Source organism: Macaca thibetana, chromosome 12 (assembly GCF_024542745.1).
Source record: "Macaca thibetana thibetana isolate TM-01 chromosome 12, ASM2454274v1, whole genome shotgun sequence".
In the NCBI taxonomy this organism is placed as follows: domain Eukaryota; kingdom Metazoa; phylum Chordata; class Mammalia; order Primates; family Cercopithecidae; genus Macaca; species Macaca thibetana.
Genome location: NC_065589.1, coordinates 75,337,333 through 75,359,467, shown reverse-complemented (window position 1 = coordinate 75,359,467; position 22,135 = coordinate 75,337,333). Strand labels below are relative to the sequence as shown.

General features: G+C 37.5%; 1 protein-coding gene across 3 annotated transcripts in view; it reads left to right on the top strand.

The window, feature by feature from the left end:
• Positions 1–22,135, top strand: part of B3GALT1 (beta-1,3-galactosyltransferase 1) — a 562,550-nt gene that overhangs the window by 256,726 nt on the left and 283,689 nt on the right. The window lies entirely within an intron of this gene.

The following is a 22,135-nucleotide window of genomic DNA, read 5'->3' as shown; positions in this document are numbered from 1 at the left end:
CACCTCAGCCTCCCAAATAGCTGGGAGTACAGTCATAGGCTGCCACGCCCGGCTAATTTTTGTATATTTTTTATAGAGATGGGGTTTCACCATATTGGCCAGGCTGGTCTCAAACTCCTGACCTCTAATGACCCACCCACTCCGGCCTCCCAAAGTACTGGGATTACAGGCGTGAGCCTCTGCACCCGGACAGATGTTTAATGGCCAGATAACAGTGTTAACCACAAGGATGCAGCAGACCCTAAAGAGGAAGGAGACTTTAGATGAAGAATGCCCAAAGTGAAACTCCAGGTTCAAGGCACAGCCCTCTAGATTGCCAGCTCTGCCCACGTTGTCTGACACCAACCTGCAACTAGTTGTCAAACAGCAAGTCTGATGGTGAGACCAGAAGTCTTCTCCCAATGGAAGATCTTTTCTCATCAAAGGTCTTTTCTCTATCAAAGGTCTTTTCTCTATCAAAGGGTTCGTGGTCTCATGGGCTTCAAGGAATGAAGCCGTGGACCGCAGCGACGAGTGTTACAGCTCGGTTAGAGAAACGTGTGGATCCAGAGCGTGCAGTGACAAGATTTATTAAAGCTAAAGCGAAAGTAAAGCTTCCACGCGGTGGAAGGGGACCTGGAAGAGTTGCTGTTTCTGGGTTGGGTGTCTTATACTTATATCCCCTTATGACCACGCCCCTTTTCCTTCTTCTGTCCTATAGAATTAGCTTATTTTCTTTTTTTTTTTTTTATTACTATTATACTTTAAGTTCTAGGGTACATGTGCATAACGTGCAGGTTTGTTACATATGTATACTTGTGCCATGTTGCTGTGCTGCACCAATCAACTCGTCAGCACCCATCAACTCGTCATTTGCATCAGGTATAACTCCCAATGCAATCCCTCCCCCCTCCCCCCTCCCTCCCTCCCCATGATAGGCCCCGGTGTGTGATGTCCCCCTTCCCGAGTCCAAGTGATCTCATTGTTCAGTTCCCACCTATGAGTGAGAACATGCGGTGTTTGGTTTTCTGTTCTTGTGATAGTTTGCTAAGAATGATGGTTTCCAGCTGCATCCATGTCCCTACAAAGGACACAAACTCATCCTTTTTGATGGCTGCATAGTATTCCATGGTGTATATGTGCCACATTTTCTTAATCCAGTCTGTCACTGATGGACATTTGGGTTGATTCCAAGTCTTTGCTATTGTGAATAGTGCCGCAATAAACATACGTGTGCATGTGTCTTTATAGCAGCATGATTTATAATCCTTTGGGTATATCCCCAGTAATGGGATGGCTGGGTCATATGGTACATCTAGTTCTAGATCCTTGAGGAATCGCCATACTGTTTTCCATAATGGTTGAACTAGTTTACAATCCCACCAACAGTGTAAAAGTGTTCCTATTTCTCCACATCCTCTCCAGCACCTGTTGTTTCCTGACTTTTTAATGATCGCCATTCTAACTGGTGTGAGATGGTATCTCATTGTGGTTTTGATTTGCATTTCTCTGATGGCCAGTGATGATGAGCATTTTTTCATGTGTCTGTTGGCTGTATGAATGTCTTCTTTTGAGAAATGTCTGTTCATATCCTTTGCCCACTTTTTGATGGGGTTGTTTGTTTTTTTCTTGTAAATTTGTTTGAGTTCTTTGTAGGTTCTGGATATTAGCCCTTTGTCAGATGAGTAGACTGCAAAACTTTTCTCCCATTCTGTAGGTTGCCCGTTCACTCTGATGGTAGTTTCTTTTGCTGTGCAGAAGCTCTTTATTTTAATTAGATCCCATTTGTCAATTTTGGCTTTTGCTGCCGTTGCTTTTGGTGTTTTAGACATGAAGTCTTTGCCCATGCCTAGAATTAGCTTATTTTCTATCGCTTGTGGGTTGGTGGGCCTGATTGGTTGAAAACATCAGGCTGCCACTAGAGCTTAAACTCCCTATATGATTGGTTGAAGTTTCAATCCCTTAGCTTGCAGCTATAACTCATTTTGACTTAGGGTAAAGTCTCGTTAGGGAAGTCCCTATCAACTCAGGAAGTCCAGCCAACTTAGCCACTTAGTCCCTCAATGGCACAGTCCTCTATAGGACAGCCCTCACTTCAGACACCAGCCACAAGTTCAAGGGTCCCCAGGGCACCCTCACTTCAGACCAGCTGGTTACACTCAAAGTCCCCACAGACTCCCTCAGGTTCAGTAATCTGCCAGGATCACTCACACAGCTCAAAAAAGTTCTATACTTAAAATTACAGTTTTATTATAATACAAGTTGAGTAACCCTTATCCAAAATGCTTGGAACCCAAAGTGTTTTGGATTTCTGAAATTTTTCAGATTTTGGAATATTTGCATATATGTCATAAGTTATCTTGGGGATGGGACCCAACTTTAAATACAGAATCCATTTATGTTTCATGTACATCTTATACACATAAGCTGAAGGTACTTTTATACAATATTTTTACTAATTTTATGCATGAAACATAAAGTCTGGTGTGAAATTTTTTCACTTGTGGCATCACATTGGTGCTCAAAAAGTTTTGGATTTTGGAGCATTTTGAATTTTGGAGTTTGGGATAAGATTTGCTTAGTGTGTAAAAGGAGACATATTAGAACCAGGCAAATAAAGAGGGCACAGCAGAGGAGGGATACAAATACAGAACTTCCAGTCACCTTCTCCCTGTGGAATCCAGGATGGTATCGCCCTCTCCCAGCTATGATATATGACATAACTCAGAGAGTATTGCCAACTGTGAAGCTCACCTTAGTCTTGGTGTTCAGAGATTTTACTGGAGCTTAGTCTACAGCCCATGTAACTGATCTTTAGTCTCTAACTCCTCCCAGAGTTTTAGGAAAATACCTCTAGTTTCTAGTTCCTCCAGAGTTTGCAACTGATAAGGTATGTCCTAAGCCCCCATCATATATCACATTGTTAGTCTGTGTGACCAAAGCCCTGAGGCAAACAAAGGCAGGCCTATTAGGCAGGACATTGTAGGGACCTAGATCTCACCCCACACCCCAACTCCCAGCCAAGGACAGAGACCAGAACTTACTTTGGGTAAGCTAATTCTTCACTACACAAAGGGAATTGAACAGAGGATCTGCTGCAGTTCTCACATACTTCTGGTGTCCAAATGACCCACCAATTCATAGTATAAGGTTTCTGCTTAATGTAGAAGAACACCCCCTCCGCACATCCCCCTATGTATATTTTTGACCTTGAACTTTTTCTCTTACTCATATATTTCCCTGTGGTGCAGTCAAACATCTTTCAGCATCACCAGCCTAAAGGAGTATGAAGCATGCTTAGCACCAGAAAACAAATGTTATTTCACCAGAGTGTTTCTGCATTGAGCCAAACCTCCTCAAGGTCAGGAAGCACCCTCATCCTTCACTTTCCCTTGTCCCACCATGCCCCTGGCCACTTCCCAGCATTGCATCCTAGATTCTGCTCCTCAGCTTCCATGTGCTGCGCACCCAGGCAGCTGGAATGATCCCTCACTAGCTCAGAAAGCTGAACTGTTACCTGAGCTGGCTCAGTCCCACCACAGCAGCATATCCTCAGTCTTCTCAATACCACACAGAGTTGCTCTGCAGCAGATGCTGTACTGCAGCAGATTGCTGCTGCTGCTGCTACTACTAAAACCTTCCACCGTGAGAGCAGCCACGTGTTTCAACAGATTCATGTGCAATTTATTTCCCTCTTGGTCAGCCTGCCTGTTTAATGTACATCGGCACATTAAAATATTTGTGAAGTCCTTAGTGGGAAGCAGAAACATTTTGGGTTACATTATCTTCTTGAGATACCAACAAAAAATTACCCCAAGAAGTTAAATGATTTGTTAAAAGTCACAGAGGGCCGGGCATGGTGGCCCACACCTGTAATCCCAGCACTTTGGGAGGCCAAGGAGGATGAATCACTTGAGGTCGGGAGTTCAAGACCAGCCTGGCCAACATGGCAAAACCCTCTCTCTACTAAAAATACAAAAATCAGCTGGGCATAGTGGCAGGTGCCTGTAATCCCAGCTACTCAGGGCTGAGGCAGGAGAATCACTTGAACCTGGGAGGCAGAGGTTGCAGTGAGCCGGATCATGCCACTGTACTCTAGCCTGGGTGACAGAGCAATGCTCTGTCTCAAAAACAGAAAAAAAAAGAGTCACAGAGGCAGTGAGTGGCCAAACCAGGACAGAAATCAAGGTCTTCTGACATATCTTCCTTGCTTTACTAGGCTGGCTGCCAAAAAGAATTGGATCCCGCAGACCTTGCTATATGAAATTTTCTGCATGCAGAGGCTCATGAAACGTCATATCAACATTCTCTAAATGACAATATCCATTGGCTATGTGTAAACTAGGACCAATATCACCAAGGAAAGAAACCCCTCCCTTCATGACTCTGGGATTCTAAACCTTTCTCTAGATCAATGACCTAGTTAATTTATTAATCTAATCTTTTAAATGTTAACCTTTTGAACCTTTCCCATTACATAAAGTCACTGGGTCCAGCTTCACCAGTCTGCTTTTACTCATGATAGAATTATAGAATTTCAAATCAGTTAAAGAATCTGGCCCTCATTTTACAGATGAGAAAAAGCAAGTGGAGAGAAAGACAGCAGCCTTACCAACTGGGCAGCAGGGCTGGAATGGAAGCCCAGATCTTCCTTCTCCCTGCCTCTTTCTTGTATGGGCATGTGTTAGTTTTCTCCTTAGAGATGAAAATCAAAAAGAGAAATCAAGCTTACCAGAGACTTCCCACCTCCACCTCCATTATCACTCCCACCTCATATCCATGATCTCTTTCTCTCTCATAAATGCCTAAAGACTCTAGTTCCCAGATGCTTGGCATCTCAGTGTGGACACATGACTAAGTTCTGATAGTAAAAAATTAGTGGAAATAGCTTGCCATTTCTAGGATGTCTTTTTAAAAGAGAAGGTGTGGGCCCTTCCTCTCCTTTTCTTGCCTCCTGCTGCCTGGAATGCATAGGTATAGCTGGAGCTCTAGCAGCCATCATGGACAATGAGGCAACAGTGAGAATGCAAGCATCAAGGTAGAAAGAACCTGGCTTCTGACACTGAGAAGATGCCATACCAGCCCTGGATTACCTGTCCAGACGTGTGTGTGTGTGTGTGTGTGTGTGTGTGTGTGTGTGTGTGTCTATGTATGAAATACAATTTTATCTTAAGTCTTAAATGAGATTACTCTTATTTGGGTCTTCTGTCTCATGCAGACAAATCTATCCAATTAAATTTCAAGAAGTAAAGCAAACCAAAAAAAACTTGAGGTGTCTTTTTTATTATTATTTGTCTTTTTTTTTCTTAACTAATATTTAATATCTTCTGTTCAGGCATAGATTTGACCTGGTTCAAGTTCTGCTTCTCATTTTGTATTACTCTACAATCCATATATATTCTTAATGGCATATGTTTTATATTAACGTTTATTGATGCCTGAATATGTCTTGACTATCCAAATAGATTGTAATCTCCTTGAAACCAAAGTCCAGCCACTTTTTAGAATCACTTATAGTTTCTAACTCATTACTGACAACACATAAACCTCTCAAAAAATATTTAGAGAATTGTATTAAATTAATTATCAATGTTTGTTAGCTATTTGTAATGGTTAAAAATAGCAATGTATGTATGTATGTTGGCAGGGGGCTCACAAGCTTGTGAGGCAGGTATTAGTATCCCTATTTTGCAAAGAAGGAAACAGAATCAAAGAGACTCATAACCTGCATACTAACCTTCCTTGGATGTCCATCTTGGAAGAGATAGAAGCAGAACCAAACCCTGGCCTGCAGAACACATGTAGACTTTCCACAATGCCCTGCTGCCTTACATTCACAAGTAACAGTATGCTCTTCACGCTTCACTCTGTATTACATACTTCAGACAATTCCCTGACTAAGCTAAGGAAGCTTCCCATTAAAGTCATATGGAAATTCCCTCAAATTAGTAAATAATCATTGCCTTCTCTTGCTATGTTCAACTCTTACCTACATCTTTATGAACACTGGAAGAAGTGGCTTACCTATACCTGACAAGTGTGCCCCACCTTGCTTGGTGGGGAGACATCACTGGGTAGGCATAACCAGCCTCTCTTCTGCCCGCAGCAGCAGACTAAATGTCATTCAGCGAGTATTTAATATAGTCAGAAATCTGAGTCTAGATGATTTGAAAACTTTACAGGAACTTGCTGCCTTCTCTCAACCTAATACTAGCATCGAATATTACCATTAAAGCATGTAATTGTATTTTTATTTTTCCTTTTAATGTTTGTATTGGGTTATTCCAGAGCAAAAGTAGTTTTGAGGAAAAGAAATACTTTGGAAATATTCTTTTATACTCTTACTCTTTGATCAGATAGATAGCTGTACCAGACCTACCTTGTAATAGGATATTCTCCATATTTTTTAAGGTTTTTAGTTTTCAGGTCTCAATTTCCAATTCTAGTTTTGATTATGTATAGTAGTATTTCATACCATTTTCTACTTTGTTTTGAATGTACTTAGCTTATCACTAACTCTAAGTTAACCATAACAGTTGGTTCTAATCTCAAAAGCCAACATCCTTATCTCTTTGCATTGGTATCCACTGAGGGAGTTAGAGAAAGCAGATGGAATATGCAAGATAATCTCAGATAATGAGGTAATTTTGTGTAGTGCGTGCATTTCAAAAAATAATTAAATACACTTATTATCCTTTAGATGAAAGTCTGAGTACTTGGGAGGGAAGTGGTGGAGTTTAAAGGATACACTCTGAACTTTGTGACCTAAAATACACTAAGTCTCCAGAAACTTACTTTTCCTTTAAGAACCTAAGACATTTTGACTAAGAGCAAAAAACAAACTCTGCATGTTCTCTTCCAGCAGTAAAGTATCTCAAACCCCAAGCCCAAATCCATTCTTTTTTTTTTTTTTTTTTTTTTTTTTTTTTTTTTTTTTTTGAGACGGAGTCTCACGCTGTTGCCCAGGCTGGAGTGCAGTGGCGCGATCTCGGCTCACTGCAAGCTCCGCCTCCCGGGTTCCCGCCATTCTCCTGCCTCAGCCTCCTGAGTAGCTGGGACTACAGGCGCCCGCCACCGCGCCCGGCTAATTTTTTGTATTTTTAGTAGAGACGGGGTTTCACTGTGGTCTCGATCTCCTGACCTTGTGATCCGCCCGCCTCGGCCTCCCAAAGTGCTGGGATTACAGGCTTGAGCCACCGCGCCCGGCCCCAAATCCATTCTATGATAACAACTGGAAAGGTAGAAATTGCATGATGATCTCTAAAATTTTGATAAACCAGAGCTACTTTTCACTTTACTGTAGCCTTGATGTCTTTGGATGTAGAGAGGAAACATGGTAGCATTGAATTTCCTGTGCCATATAAAAATAGTGGCCTCTAGTGGTTGTCTGACTTCTCACTAGAGCCTAGCAAATGGAAAGTAGTGCATTTTTCAGTGGCTTTGGTGATGCCTTTTTAAAGACGTTCTGTTGAAAGAGGGATGAAAGAGAGGAAGTTGCATCTGAAGAATGAGAATGAAGTGACATACACTTAAAAGATGTGTGATTTAGTTTTTGAATGGGAGAGGCTTGACCATGTCCATTAAGTAGGATAGGCCAACTTCTGTAAAAAACACCAATTTCAATGACTTAACACAAACACCATCTCACTTATGTTACACTCCAGGGAGGGTTGGCATGGCTGGTCAGCTCTGGAGTTGTTCAGGGATCCTGTTCCTTCAATCTAGTGATCCTACCATCCCCCAGGGCCCACAGACCTCTACTGGATATTCTGCACATGAGAAAAGATGGAGGTGATGTCGGATTGCCCAGGACATTGTATAAGCTAGGCCCACGTGCCTCTGGTGTTTGTCCGTTTGCCCATCTGCCAGATCTTAGTCATAAAGCACAGCTAACTGTAAGGGAAACTGCAGAATGTAGTATACGTGTGTGCCCAGGAGGAAAGGAGAAAAGTTTTGGTGAACAGCTAGCCAGCCTCTTCCACCAAATTACTATTACCTAGAAGGTAGTTGTGTTTTCAGTGTGAAGAAAAAGGTGAAGACAAATAAGCAAAAAGATGTTGTTTGATTGAGTTGGCGGAAGATGAGCTAGAAGGCATTGATGGAGATGTTGCCTTTGGATAAGGGGTAGAAAAATTTGTTCTTTGAGACTAGAGAGAAGGCAATATAAGTGTTGTTAGATACCCAGTAGAGGACTGTGCAACCACAAAATCACATTTTAGTCTTCACAGAACTAATGAGACAGACAACAGATTCAAAATCAAGATCATTGTGTAGACTTGTGCAGTTTGTGTATTGCACAGAAAGGTCGTGCCAGGAAAGCAGGAAATGGCAGAACTCAGCCAACAGTCTGCTTTCTAAGCAGTGCCCTCGGGGGTTGTCTCCATCCTCCTGGATGAGGGGTGCAGTCATCTCCAGTCTGAGGAAATGCAAATTGCCCAGATGAGGTGCCTTTTTCTAATTTAACCACCCAGACAAGGCACATTTTCCTAAATTCACACAGAGGCACCATATGGGGTAGCAGCAGCCCTGCTCAAGAGTAGTGGTGACTTGGACCAGACTGAAGTCGATATGTGAGAAGTGGCACTGTGTCTCCCCTGTTGGAGGTCTGGGAGCACACTGGAGGGGGCATTTGAGAAGGGTTCTGGAGTCCTCAGAGCTGAGTCCTTACATTATAACTTCGCTATTTCATTTAAAGTAATCCTTCCAGTAGATTAAACAGACATGGAGCATTTCTGTCATGTTCTAGGGTTTTAACGACTTATTGTAAGGAGGCTATTTTTCTTAGAGCCTTATCTTCATTGCTCGTTGCTGCTAAGAGCTTGCAGCTGCATCAGTTTTGCTTGCAGCGGAAAATTCTCAGTATTGGAAGCAAGGAGAATTGGGTCTAACTTTCCCCCTAACTGGATGACCTTGAGAGTCTTCACATCTTTGACCCTGCATTGTCTCATGTGTAAAATGCACTCATTTTGTTAATACCAATGATTCCTTGACTATATGATTACCAACCTCTCCTTCGGTTCTGACATTTCCAGATTCTAGGGTAAATAGCAAGCACAGCAGTTTAGACAAAGAGATTTCATATAAAAATTTAGGAGACCCAGAAGTGTACAACCTTGCATTTATCTGTTTTTATGAAAATAAACAAAAGTATTTATTTAGAATATAAAAATAAAAATACCTTTTAAACTTCTATAAACTACTTAGTAATACTGTTATAAAGCAGATAAGTCGTAAAACAAATTTAAAACATTTGATATGTTTTGTGTATATTTTCGAATACTGCTTGTCACATAGCAAATGCAGTTATTGTTATTGTTATTATTATTGTTACTATTATTTACACTTTTTTCTTACTGGGACCAATAATATAGAGTAAATAGTCTAATTGTAATAAAAAAAATTCTTCCAAACAGAAGTTGCCTTTCAATGAGTTTGGAATGAGTTTCTAGATTCCTTCATTCTGATGTGGCTTTGACTTTCTCCAAGGATACTAGTGAGCTTTTCCTGAAATACTTTTTCCTTTGGGAAACCAGTGGGCATGACTACAAATGTTAAAATGGCATAGATTTCCAAACAAGATATTCTCTTTGTGTTTTTAATCATATGGTGCATCCCATTTTGTTGTTTTTTGAAATATCTTTCTGGTCCTTGAATTTCTCCATTGGTCACCTTTATCATCTTATTTCTTATTCCTTAATAGGAGTTTTAATCAAGTCTTCAGTACTTGAATGTGTTGGTACACATCTTCGGGGGGTACTATTTTATCCCTCATTATATAATCAAAACATGTCATCAAATATTTATTGTATCACCATTATTAAAATTTTTAATTCCAATCCAGAGAATAATTTTTAAGCTACCTGAGCTTTAGATAAGAATGTCAGATTTTTAAAAAGGCTTCGAGGATAACCAAATCTAAAATAACACTTAGATCTTAGCATAAAAGCTGTTTATATCAGAAAAGCAAAGGAGAGGAGTATTCTGAATCAGCATCGTGGGAGGCTTAAACATGAGTAAATAATAGCAATGTTCATCTGACGTAACCAAATTGACTGTGATGTAATAAAACTCAGGTTAATAAAATGTTAGGAGCAAACTAAGAGGTTCAACAGTGTGAAGAACCCCTTCTTTTCACATGAGGAAATTGAGACTGAGAAAACCTAAGTGGCTACCCAAAGGGAGCAGAGCTGTGCAGTGGCAGGTCTCGATTTATGGGACCCCTGACTACTGGTCAGGATTTCTTTGTATTTTACCTCCCAGAAAACATGCAGAATCCCATGGCTGCATCCCAGTCCCAGTTCTACCTAAAGGTATGCCCTAGGTATTATACAATCCAAGACCACTTCTAAGCCCTCCATTTCATCTATAAAATGGTCAGCAGGACCATATAGGGGCTTAGATCTTTTTTAGACCTAAATTGCTGTGTTTTCCCACTGTGGTTCGTTTTTCTTAGTGATAGAAACAAAATCGTTTTCTTGGGCACAATTTAAACTTGTAATTTTGGAACTACAGCTATGGATATGAAGCTCTTAATCATCGAGGCATTTTTCCTAAACACTTAAGCTGATGCAATTTTCAGAAATTCAGAAAACAAATTTTGCAATCACTTTTCCCAGTGATTAAAAAGAAGGTAAAAGGACAGAAATGAGAGGCATAATTATATGGTACATTTAGTCAACAACTGTACAGGCAAAATGTCAAAAAAAGAGGCACTCATCAGGCATTTCAACTGTACATGACTAACCATGTTATGGATTTGCCTCCTGGGGATCTACGTTTATTAGGAGAATAACAGAATAACCTAGTTAAGAGCATGACCTCTGGTCACTGGCCTAGATTCCAATTCTGGCTCTTTCACCTGCAAACTGTATGACTTTGACCAAGCGATTTCCCTAAACTTCAGTTTTCTCATATTGGAAATGGGAATAAGAGCTGTACTTAACTTACGGTGTTTAAGAGATGATACGGTAATAATGTATTGATACATTTATCGTCATGCTTAACATGTAGTAAGCACTTAAGGAATGTCCTTTCTGAATAGTTACTTCCTATGCTGTACAAGTTGTTAAATGTGTACATCTCCTCGTATCTATAAGGAGGAGTGACTGATAAGGAAGACATTACCAAGCCAAGTCACCTCACCAGGTGCCTCCTCACTGAGGGAGTTCTCAGTAAGTAATGGTGGATGAACCAGTGGTAGGATGACCAGGTAACAGACCAAGGTAACACTAAGAATTGTTTCAAAACCAGCATTCTTTTAGAAACCAATGTTATGCAGATAGTCTGCCTGTTACCTTCTTTCCTAGTACATATACTCTTAGTTTTCTTCTTTTTCCTCCCCTTCTATTGCAGGGCTGGTGTGAAAAATACTAAGTGTATGCAATAAGAGTAAAGACTATTTTAGCCATTTAGATATCACATCTCATTTTCATTGCTATTCCATAAAACTCATAGCACATCTTCCACAAAAGATTTTTTACCTATTTGTCTGAAGATTATTTTAAACCTATCCAAAATATAAGACTAGATTGCTAGTCAAATTAAGCAAAATTAATGTTTGGATTACTTGTAAGGTACCTACTAGCTTTAGTAGACAAAGCTAATTCTTTGTGTCCTTTCATATTATTTCTTTATTTGTCTTGCCATTTGATCACCATAGAAAAGTTCGTGTAATTCATCATAAAACTTATTAATTAATCATATACATTATATCAGGCAATGAAACATAAGGTAAGAAAGATGACTCTGTCTTCTGGATCTTCAAACATAAAATAGATGACACAGAAATGACGTATGTGCTGAGTGATATGCAAATCCAAATGTGTGTAATAGACTTATATTTTACCTAACCGAACTATATGCCATGGGAAAGCATAAGACCGCTATGTATACACTTTTCAAAGTCACAGTTTCCATCCAGTCTGTTGGGAAAATCTCAGGGAAACAATAGAGGATAGAGAAGCATAGGAATAGACAGTTATTGAATGCATTGCACTCTAACTTTGTGCATGGCATCATGCTTTAGGAATTTTGCATACATTATCATACACATAAATCTTGCCATAGTCTCACATAGTGAGTGTCCTCATCTCTGAGTTCAGAAGTAACTTCCCCTCAGGTCACACAGCTCCTCATAAGCTGAGACAGAACTGCAAAGTCCCTGTTCTTTCCACTATCCCATGTTACTAGGATAAAGTAAAATTCAATCTTTTATGGGTATTTTCTTCTTACCAGCATATAGCTCAACTACTTGTCACTGAATTACCACATCTGGAGCTATCTTTTTGCTTACATTTTACTTTTATACACTGTTATAAAAGCTGCATTCCAGGAAGAAACACAGGCTTTTATTCAGACATAAAAATAGGCTAATGGCAATGACAGGGATGACTATGAAGGGGGAAGAAAAGCAAGAGTGATATTGCCAAATCTATATCAGGAGTTACAGTCTTCATTAGAAAAGAACTTGAGCATGTCACATTGTGAAATAGCATATGATAGAAAATACAGTGTGGTGCCATGATGGGTTCTACTTACCATATGGCGTGTTAATATATCCTATTTCCTTGGGGAATGCACTAAGGATGAAAGGAGAATGGAATCCTTCAAAAGTGTATTGAATAATCATCTGAGTCTGAATGGATTTTGATTATACCAACATGCACAATGACTCAGCGAGGATAATGAAACACCAGAGGCTCTGAATACATGTCTCACCATTCTCTAGCTATTGACTTTAGCCGAATATGATTATGCCAATGGGATGGAATCTCCGAGGATTATTCTATGGATCCCAGGGACAACTTGGAAGGAACCAATGCCAAATATTACTGACTTGTGAATTGCTCTTTTTTACAATTATAGCACAATAAAGCTTCACATTTTCAATGGTAATCAGAAGGACAGGCAATGAAAAGAAAGATCACTCTATATGGAAGGATTCAACAACATGATTAAAAATATATTAAATATTATAATTACGGAGGCTTCACATACTCATAGGTTGGATAAAAAAAATACTGCTGTAACTATGATGCTTAAAACTGAGCCCAAATAAGGTATTGGAATAGATACAGGTAAACACTTTTAAGGACTAAAGCACTTTAAAATACTTTCATGTAGAAAATCTCCACTTATCTGTTTATCTGTAATGAACAAAAATGAGAATGTACAAATTTTTAGAAAACAATTATTGGCAAGCATGCAAGCTAAAGTATTAAAAATGTACTATAAGGACACCATGGGGAGATTAAGTAACATGAGGAAGCCTTTCTAGAATCTTTGATAAATTCCACTGTTTTTAAAACTTGTCTTTTTAATTTCAATGATAAAGTTTTATTTTCATGAAAATATTTAAACTCAGGAACCTCACTGCTTTATTAAAATCTAGAGCTAAGACAATGAAGTAATATTTACCAAAGAGTTGTAGGAAACAACATAGTGAGTAGACTATTCATCCTTCATTTTCACTGGTCAAGGATGCCCTTAGTTGGAAAATGCTCATTCACTGCAACTTCATAGAGGAATGAACATTCTAAGTATGTATGCTACACTATTCTCATTTAAGAAAAATTGTCTTCTTGTGGAAAAACTGATTTACTTCTTACTAGGTGCCATCTTCCTGCAATGGAATATTTATTTCTCACAATAAACCTAGGAGGTAGGTAATGTTACGTCTGTTCTACAGATGAAACTGAAGAAAGTGAAAAGACTGGAGAAATAAGGAATTGTGCCCTTGGGTCCAGCCAAAGTTCATTTATGGATCTCTGTGATTCTAAAAACCTGTCTCTTAAAACTAAACCGTTTGGCTGCATATTATAAATTGCTCTACATTGTAGAAAAATAATATACTGCCTTTTACAGAACTACTGACTATAAAAGCTGGTTATCTACATAAATACATTAGTCGGGTTTTTTTTTTTAATTCTGTTTATATACCTCAAAGTAAATTATTAAGTGACTTGGAGATGGGTTGTGTGATCAAAGACATTTTCATTTAAATATCTTATTTTGTATACTTTTATGAATTACAAACACGACCAACAGATTATTTTTTGTTGCCAAGAATGGCACCCTTCCTAATAAAAAGTTATGGATATTTTTACCTTCTCAACTGAAACTTTATCATCTTGATAAAAAGTAATAAAATATTTGGCTACAGAATGGAAATTACCTGATTGAAATTTTAGGTTTGTTATATATTATTTAATATCTAAAGTGTTTGGCTCTAAAAGTTTCAGTAGAACAGAAAAACACGTTATCTTGAATTTCAAGAACAGTATTTAGCAGGACACAGGGCAACCCTCATTCTTTCTTTCTGCCTTTGGAGGTCAGAATGTAAGAGCGGAGAACCCTGTACGCATTCCAGCCCCAGCTCTGCCCTGGATTATCAAAGTGATCATGGACTGCACCCCATCCCACAGCCCGCAGATGTATAATATGTTCTTCTTGGTAGCTGGTAGGAGAGACCAAAGGCATATGTCGGTTTCTTTAACTCACCCAAAATAAATGAACATTATGTACTTTTCTGTTCCACATAAACAGACATCATTGGCTTGACTGGAGACCAAGAAGGGTGTTTATTGAAATTTCATCCTGGGAAAGGAAGAATCTAATCCGTTTGCCAGCATCACTTTTATAGTAGTGATATTTATATTCAGTCTAAACCTTTGCAAACTATGAGATTGCATCTACATTGCCCACTCAAGGAGAAGGGAGCAAAAGACCACAATGCATTTAATCACTTTTTTTTTTTTATGTTTATTGTTTCCTGCTTCAGAATGCTCAGCCTTGATTCTGGACTGGTGGACTTATCAGGTCATTCACTGACCTAAGCAGGGGTAAAAAGGGTAATACTGAGTTCTGGTTACAACTGAGGTGCTGTCTAATTTTTTACATTGTTTTTGTCTTATCTCTGACAGAGAATGAAGACAGTGTGTGACAATGTGAAAAAGGCGAGTCTTTGGTTATCAGAAAAACTACCTTTAAAGCTAATTTTGAAAACATCATTTAGATAAAATAACATGGAGAAATGAAAAAAAATCAAGTTTACAACAGATTCAGAGAACTTTGAAGTTGATTATGATTTTAAGAATAATGTAGTCCAGGTTCCTTATTTGAATAACATGAGGTTTAGTGAAGTTACGCAGTTTGCTAATTGAGCCATATAAGTAGTTAATACCAATGTTGGAACTAGCACCCAGGTCATCCAGGCTGAAAGCGTGCTCAAGCATGGATAGAATAGGACCAAAAGAGCTAATGAAGTGCAAAAGGGTGGTCATTTCACTGCTGTCCTGAGTCACCCATAAATCCTTTCACAGGCAGTGCCAGTGGCTGTGCCCTCTTGGGATGGAGGGTTATTGATTTTAAATATAATAAAATTGGTCTCTCCCCTTAACAAGTTCTTCAACAGCAATTTTTGAATATTGGATCATGAACCATCATCTAAATCCCATGGGCTTTTATTAAGGGTAGAGATTCCAATACCTCTTGCAATCTTACTGCATCAGAATCTCTGGAAAATAGCACAGAGAATCTGCATTTTTAACAAGCTCTTTGGTAATTCATATAGACATAGGTTTGAGAAAGTACTTGTGAAGAAGTTGAATTTTAAAGTGGAATGATGATCCCTTTCCTGCATCGTATATGAATCTTCTCTCTCTGTTTTTCTTGAAGCTGAGGAGAGTGTGGCTCTATAAAATTGGTATTAAAGCAGTGACTGGTTATTAGAAAACTGTGTTTTAAAACTAAAAAAAAAAGAAATAGAATTAATCTGCAAGAATGTAGATGATAATACCTGATTATATTTCAAATCATGTTCAAATGAATATAATCCTTTGATTTAAATATAGGAGTTGTCTTTTATTATGCATGGAATTTTTATTTAGTTTTGATAATCCAAGGCCATCTCACGGATGTATTAAGCTCTCTGTGCCATTGGAAAAAAGGGATCATTCTCGAAGTTTTGTATTTTAAATAAAGTGAAACGATAGTGACAGTGATATTTAAATTGGCTTTTGAAAAAAGATATACTGTCACTATGCCTGTTTTGATTGTTTTATTGTGGTGTTTTTTGTTTTTGTTTTAATTTACAACTTTACTTCTTTAGAGCACACCAAAATTGAGAGGAAGGTACTGAGATTTGCCATATACTTCCATCCCCCACACATGCCAGCCTTCCCCATTATCAACATCCCCCACCAGAATGGCACAATTGTTACGATTGATGAATCTACACTGAAACAACATTATCACCCGAAGTCCATAGTTTACATTAGGGTTCACTCTTGGTGTTGTACATTCTATGGGTTTAGAAAGATGTACAATGACGTATATTCACCATTATAGTATCATGCAGAATAGTTTCACTGCCCTAAATATCCTTCGTGCCTCACCTATTCATCCTCACTCCCCTGCAGCCCAAAGCATTGATCTTTTTACTGTCTCCATGGTTTTGCCTTTTCCAGAATGTCATATAATTGGAATCATACAGTATGTAGCATTTTTCAGATCAACCGATTTTACTTAATAATATGCATTTAAGTTTCCTCTGTGTCTTTTCATGGCTCGATAGTTTATTTCTTTGCAGTACTGGATAATATTCCATTATCTGGTTGTACCACAGTTTATTCATTCACCTACTGAAGGACATCTTGGTTGCTTCCAAGTTTGGGCAATTATGAGTAAAACTGCTATAAGGTTTTTGTGTGGATATTAGTTTTCAACTTTTTTGAGTAATTACCAGTGAACATAATTGCTGGTAAATACCAAGGGGCTCCATTGTTTGTATGGTAAGTGTATGTTTAGTTTGGCAAGAACCTGCCAAACGTCTTCCAAAGTGCCTATACCATTCTGCATTCCCACTAGCAATGAATGAGAGTTCTTATTCCTCTACATCCTCATCTGCATTTGATGTTGTCAGTGTTCTAGATTTTGGCCATTCTAATAGATAGGTAGTGGTCTCTCACTGATTTAATATGCCTTCCCTGATGACAGATGATGTGGAGCATCTTTTCATATGCTTAATTGCTCTTGAATATCTTCTTTAGTGAATTACCTGCTAAGGACTTTGACCCATTTTTAAATTGGGCTGTTTGTTTTCTTATTGTTGAGTTTTTTTATATATTTTAGATAATAATACTTTATCAGATGCATCTTTTGCAAATATTTTCTCACAGTCTGTGACTTTCTTCTTCTTCTCTTGACATTGTATTTCACGGAAGTTTTAAATTTTCATGAAGTCCAGCTTAGCAGTATTTCTTTCATGAACCATGTCTTTGATGTTTTATCTAAAGAGTCATTGTCATACCCAAGATCATCAAGATTTTCTTTCTCCTATGTTATTTTCTAGGAGTTTTATAGTTTTATGTTTTAGATCTATAATCCATCTTAATTTTTGGGAAAGGTGCCATAAGGTATATGTTTAGATTCATTGTTTTGCATGTGGATGTGCAGTTGTTCTAGCACCATTTGTTGAAAAGACCATCATTGTTCCATTTGTATTTTCATCGTTCCTTTGTCAAAGATCCATTGACCATATTTATGTGGGCTTTTTCTGGGCTCTTTATTCTGTTCCACTGATCTATTTGTCTGTGCGTTTACTAATACTACATTATCTTGATTACTGTAGCTTTATAGTAAGTCTTAAAGTCAGATAATGTCAGTTCTCCAACTTTGTTCTTCTTCAATATTATATTGGTTATTCTGGATTTTTTGCCTGTCCATATAAATAGTAAAATCAGTTTGTCCATAGCCACAAAATAAGTTGCTAGGGTTTTGATTGAGTCTGTATTGAATCAATACATCAACATCTTCCTATCTTCCCAGTTATTTACATGAAATATCTCTCCATTTATTTCATTCTCTTTAGATATTTTTATTAGAGATTTTTAGATTTCCTCATATGGATCTTATACAAATTTTTTTATATTTTTACCCAAGTATTTCATTTTTGGTGGTGCTAATTTAACTGATACTGTGTTTTAATTCTAAATTCCACTTGTGCCTTGCTAGTATATGGGAAAGCAATTGATTTTTATATAATTGCTTATCAGTTCTGGAAGTTTTTTGTTGATTCTTTTGAGTTTTCTAGACAATCATGTCATTTGCAAACAATGAACATTTTACTTCTTCCTCCCCAATCTGTATACTTTTTCTTTCCCTTTCTTATCCTATTGTATCAGCTAGAACTTCCTGCACAGTCTTGAAAAGGAGTGATGAGAGGGAACATCCTTGCCTTGTTTCTGATCTTAGTAGGAAAGCTTCAAGTTTCTGATCACTAAGTATAATGGTAGCTGTAGGGTTTATGGAGATATTCTTTTTAAGTTGAGGAAGTTCTCTATTCCTAGTTTACTGAGAGTTTTTATCGTGAATGGGTGTTGAATTATGTCAAATGATTATATTGATGTCTATCATGTCTATTAATATGATTGTGTGATTTTTCTCTTTTAGCCTGTGTATGTAATGAATCGTGTTAATAGATTTTTGAATTTTGAACCAGGCTTGCATACCGGGGATAAATCCCACTTGAACATAATGTATTTTTTACATACACTGTTGGTTTTGGTTTGCTAATATTTTGTTGATAATTTTTGCTTCTATTTTTATGAGAGATACTGGTTTGTACCTCTTCTTACAATGTCTTTCTCAGTTTTTGTGTTAGTGGAATGCTGGCCTCATGGAATAAGTTAAGAACTGCTTTCTCTGCTTCTGTCTTCTGAAAGAGATTATAGAGAATTGGTGTAATTTCTTCCTTAAATGTTTGGTCGAATTCATCAGTGAACTCATCTGGGCCTGGTGCTTCCTGTTTTGGAAGGTTATTAGTTATTGATTCAATTTCTATAATAGATATATGTCTATTTTTTCTTGTGTGATTTTGGCAGATTGTGTCTTTCAAGGAATGGGTCAATTTCACCTAGGTCATCAAGTTCGTGAGTGTACAGCTGTTCATAAAATTGTAATATTTTCAAGAATGCTATAAATGTTTTTATGATTTCATATGTTTATGCATTATTTCCTTCTAAGATACTGTAGTGGGTAATAAAAAAGTGTTACAGTTTCAATGTAGTAGATGATATATTAACTATTAATCATTATTTTGAATACTCAGCATTTTGTTTAGCTTTGCGATTCTTACCAGTTAAGTCAAAAAATAAATACAGAAAACTTACATGTGTTCAAATTAGTATCCTTCGGTTTTTTTCTTTAGTTCTTTAGAAAGATTTTAATCAGCATTCGTTTGTTGCTATTGTTTAACCACCCCCCAATTTAAACAGTTTTCTGAAAACAAAGGGTTATATCATACAGTGAGCTTGGGAAATGTGGCTGCTAAAAATCTTCTTTTTGGAGCCTCTCAGTACACATTAGCAAATCTAAGTCTTGAGGACATCATACAGTTAAAAAGAAATCTGTTCAATTTTTTAATCTTGGTTCAATTGTCAAACAAATTTAGTTTCACAAGTATAGACTTTTCAATTCTCATACATAATAACATCCTCCACAATAATTTTCTTTTAAAACTATTTTGGAAACTGTTAAGTTACATAATTCTCATTCTGCTGAAAGGAAGATTCTGTCTTCAAGAAACACATTTCTTCCAGGTATCACATTCTAAAAAAAATTCACCATGGAGTGAAAGAGGGCTTTTGCAAGGGACATTAAACAACACTGAAGATGGGAGTTTCAACAGAAAGCACAGAAAATTTCTTTAAATAATCATTTTGGGAGTCTGCCCTCAATGAATGTCTCTGCATTCACATTAAGCATAATTCTGTATAGGTGATTCTGTAGTGGAGGAATCCCATATAGCTCAAACGTGCACCTCTCCAATGGTTTAACTAGGCACAGACTAGAACTCCTAGTTCACCTAGAAAAAGCATTTTCCTTAACTCTCTTTATTTACTGTTACTGTGGCAGCCAGATGTTCGATAGGCCCGGAGAGAGCAAATTTAGGATTATACTCCTTGGGTATTCCATGTTTCTGATCAAAGGGCAGCATGTAGACAGAGGCAGGGTCAGCGTTTACTTGGAAAAAAGAGAAACCTTGCTTGGCTTTACCCATAGCACCTCACACAGAGGCGTGCTGCAGAGTTCCCTCCAGAAACACACGGGTTCTGATCAGTCACCCAGTTTAAGGTTCAACTTATAAATCAGAGTTCCAAGCTATGGTACAAGAATTTTAACCTGGACTTTCCAAAGGTCAAAAGTAACTAGCAGTTCTAGTAAGTCATAAGAATTATAGTACCACTTTCTGTAGCACTTCCAAAGTTAAGCAGGTTTTGTTTGCAGTATACATGCCGGCATGAGTTAGCCCAAACATGCAACTCCAGAGAGCTGACAATAATTGACTTGCTGAAGTGAACAATTTAGACACTTGAAATTTTATGAAATTATAACTATGGAAACAATCAGTGAAAAGGAAGGATAGAAAGAAAAGAATCCAGAATTAGAGTATAAATTATACAGCTTTTACAATCAAACAAAAAGATGCCATAATCTACTTGTATCAGAACCAGAACCATCAAGAAAGAAAATGTCTCTTATGTTGATGCAGTGTTAAATCAGCATGGAGTCTAAGTCTTGGCCAACATCATATTATGTTATTAGAAGTCAATAATAAGCATAAATGCAGTTAGTAGAAACAGAAGTAAAAGAAAAAACAATAATTAAAATGAAAGTCATTTTACATTATTGATACATATAGGCTATTCATGTAGTAGTCTTTCCTTCTCCAGATGTCTGCTTGCTAGTAAATTCCTTCACTTTAATAACTTTCCACGGAAAATATGTAAATGCTATCTGTTCAGGAATATTTCTAAATAAGTAACTTAGTTATATCTGTTCACGTTGTAAATTATAGACTACAAACCTCCACTTTTTAAAGTTATTGACATTTTCAGCTTCATGGGAAAACTTCCAGAAAACATTTTTCAGATTTGGGATATAGAGTGAACAGATGCTTTGCTTCCTTTCTTGGTTTGTTGAGGATTAACTATTCCAGTACATTAAATTTGCCACAAACTGTAAGCATAGAAAATGAAACAAGACTTTCTCATTTTAGCCATGTCTCACCAACCAAACAAAGATTGGAAGTCATGAATATTTAAGGAAAGCTGTGTGTCTGCTTGCATATCTGGTACACATCTGCCGATTGAGGTCACTACCTCCATTTGGCACAGTGTTTCATTTGTCTGGAATTGGATCTTTTGTTATTAGTACTGTCCTTGAAGTGATCATTTGGTAGGTGACCTAGCTCACTTTACAACAAGTATATCCATATTTTTACTCCTAAGGTGACTACCTGGGTGCCAAAAGGAGCCCTCCAATGACTTTTGAAGGGACTAGTATGTTGGTGAGAGACGCTGATGTATGGATGCCTTAGGTTAGCGGGAAAAAATTCTTGTTAGTTGTCCTACTAAATTAGAAATAATGAGAGAAAGTAAATTAAGTCCTGCTGCCTCCTTGCCCCAATTCAAAGAGACATCATTGAATTGAAGCTTCTAAAGTTCCCTCTCAAATTATCCCAAGTCCTTAATGACGCTTACTCAAGTTCCTGCTCACAAGAGTTTCTTCTGAATGTGCAATTCCTGCTGTGTGCGAAGGTGATCTGTCAAAAAGATGTGCTGAGATAAGATAGGTATGAGGTGAGATGAAGAGTGTTACCAAGGCTTTAAAGAGATAGATTTCTTCTGAAAATAATTTCAGAAGAAAGATAAAACCTCTTTTAACTAAGAAAACACAATATTTATATTTTACAGAAATAGTCTTTGGGTGTTACTTGATTATCCCAGCAAATTGCTTTTGGTTTCTACTAAGTGAGTTGAAAAATAAAAGGTATAAACTTTTAAAAACTATTTAGAAGATTATTGAATTCTGTTTGACACCAGAGATGACAGCAAATGTGATTAATTGCCATTCATAATTGCAGTTTCATTCCAGTGGTTATTGCTTGTCAGTATCAATTAATAGCATGACGAAAACCTCATTCATTCCAGAATATTAAAGAATGATGGCTTGTGGGAATTGTGCTAAACTAGCACTTTGAATTAGATTTTGGATTTTATAGGATACTGAATAATAGTTTATGAGTTTATAATAGTAAGTACCAGTGAGTTATTGTTGAATTGTAATTGCTATAATTATGTATGTTTATCTGGAG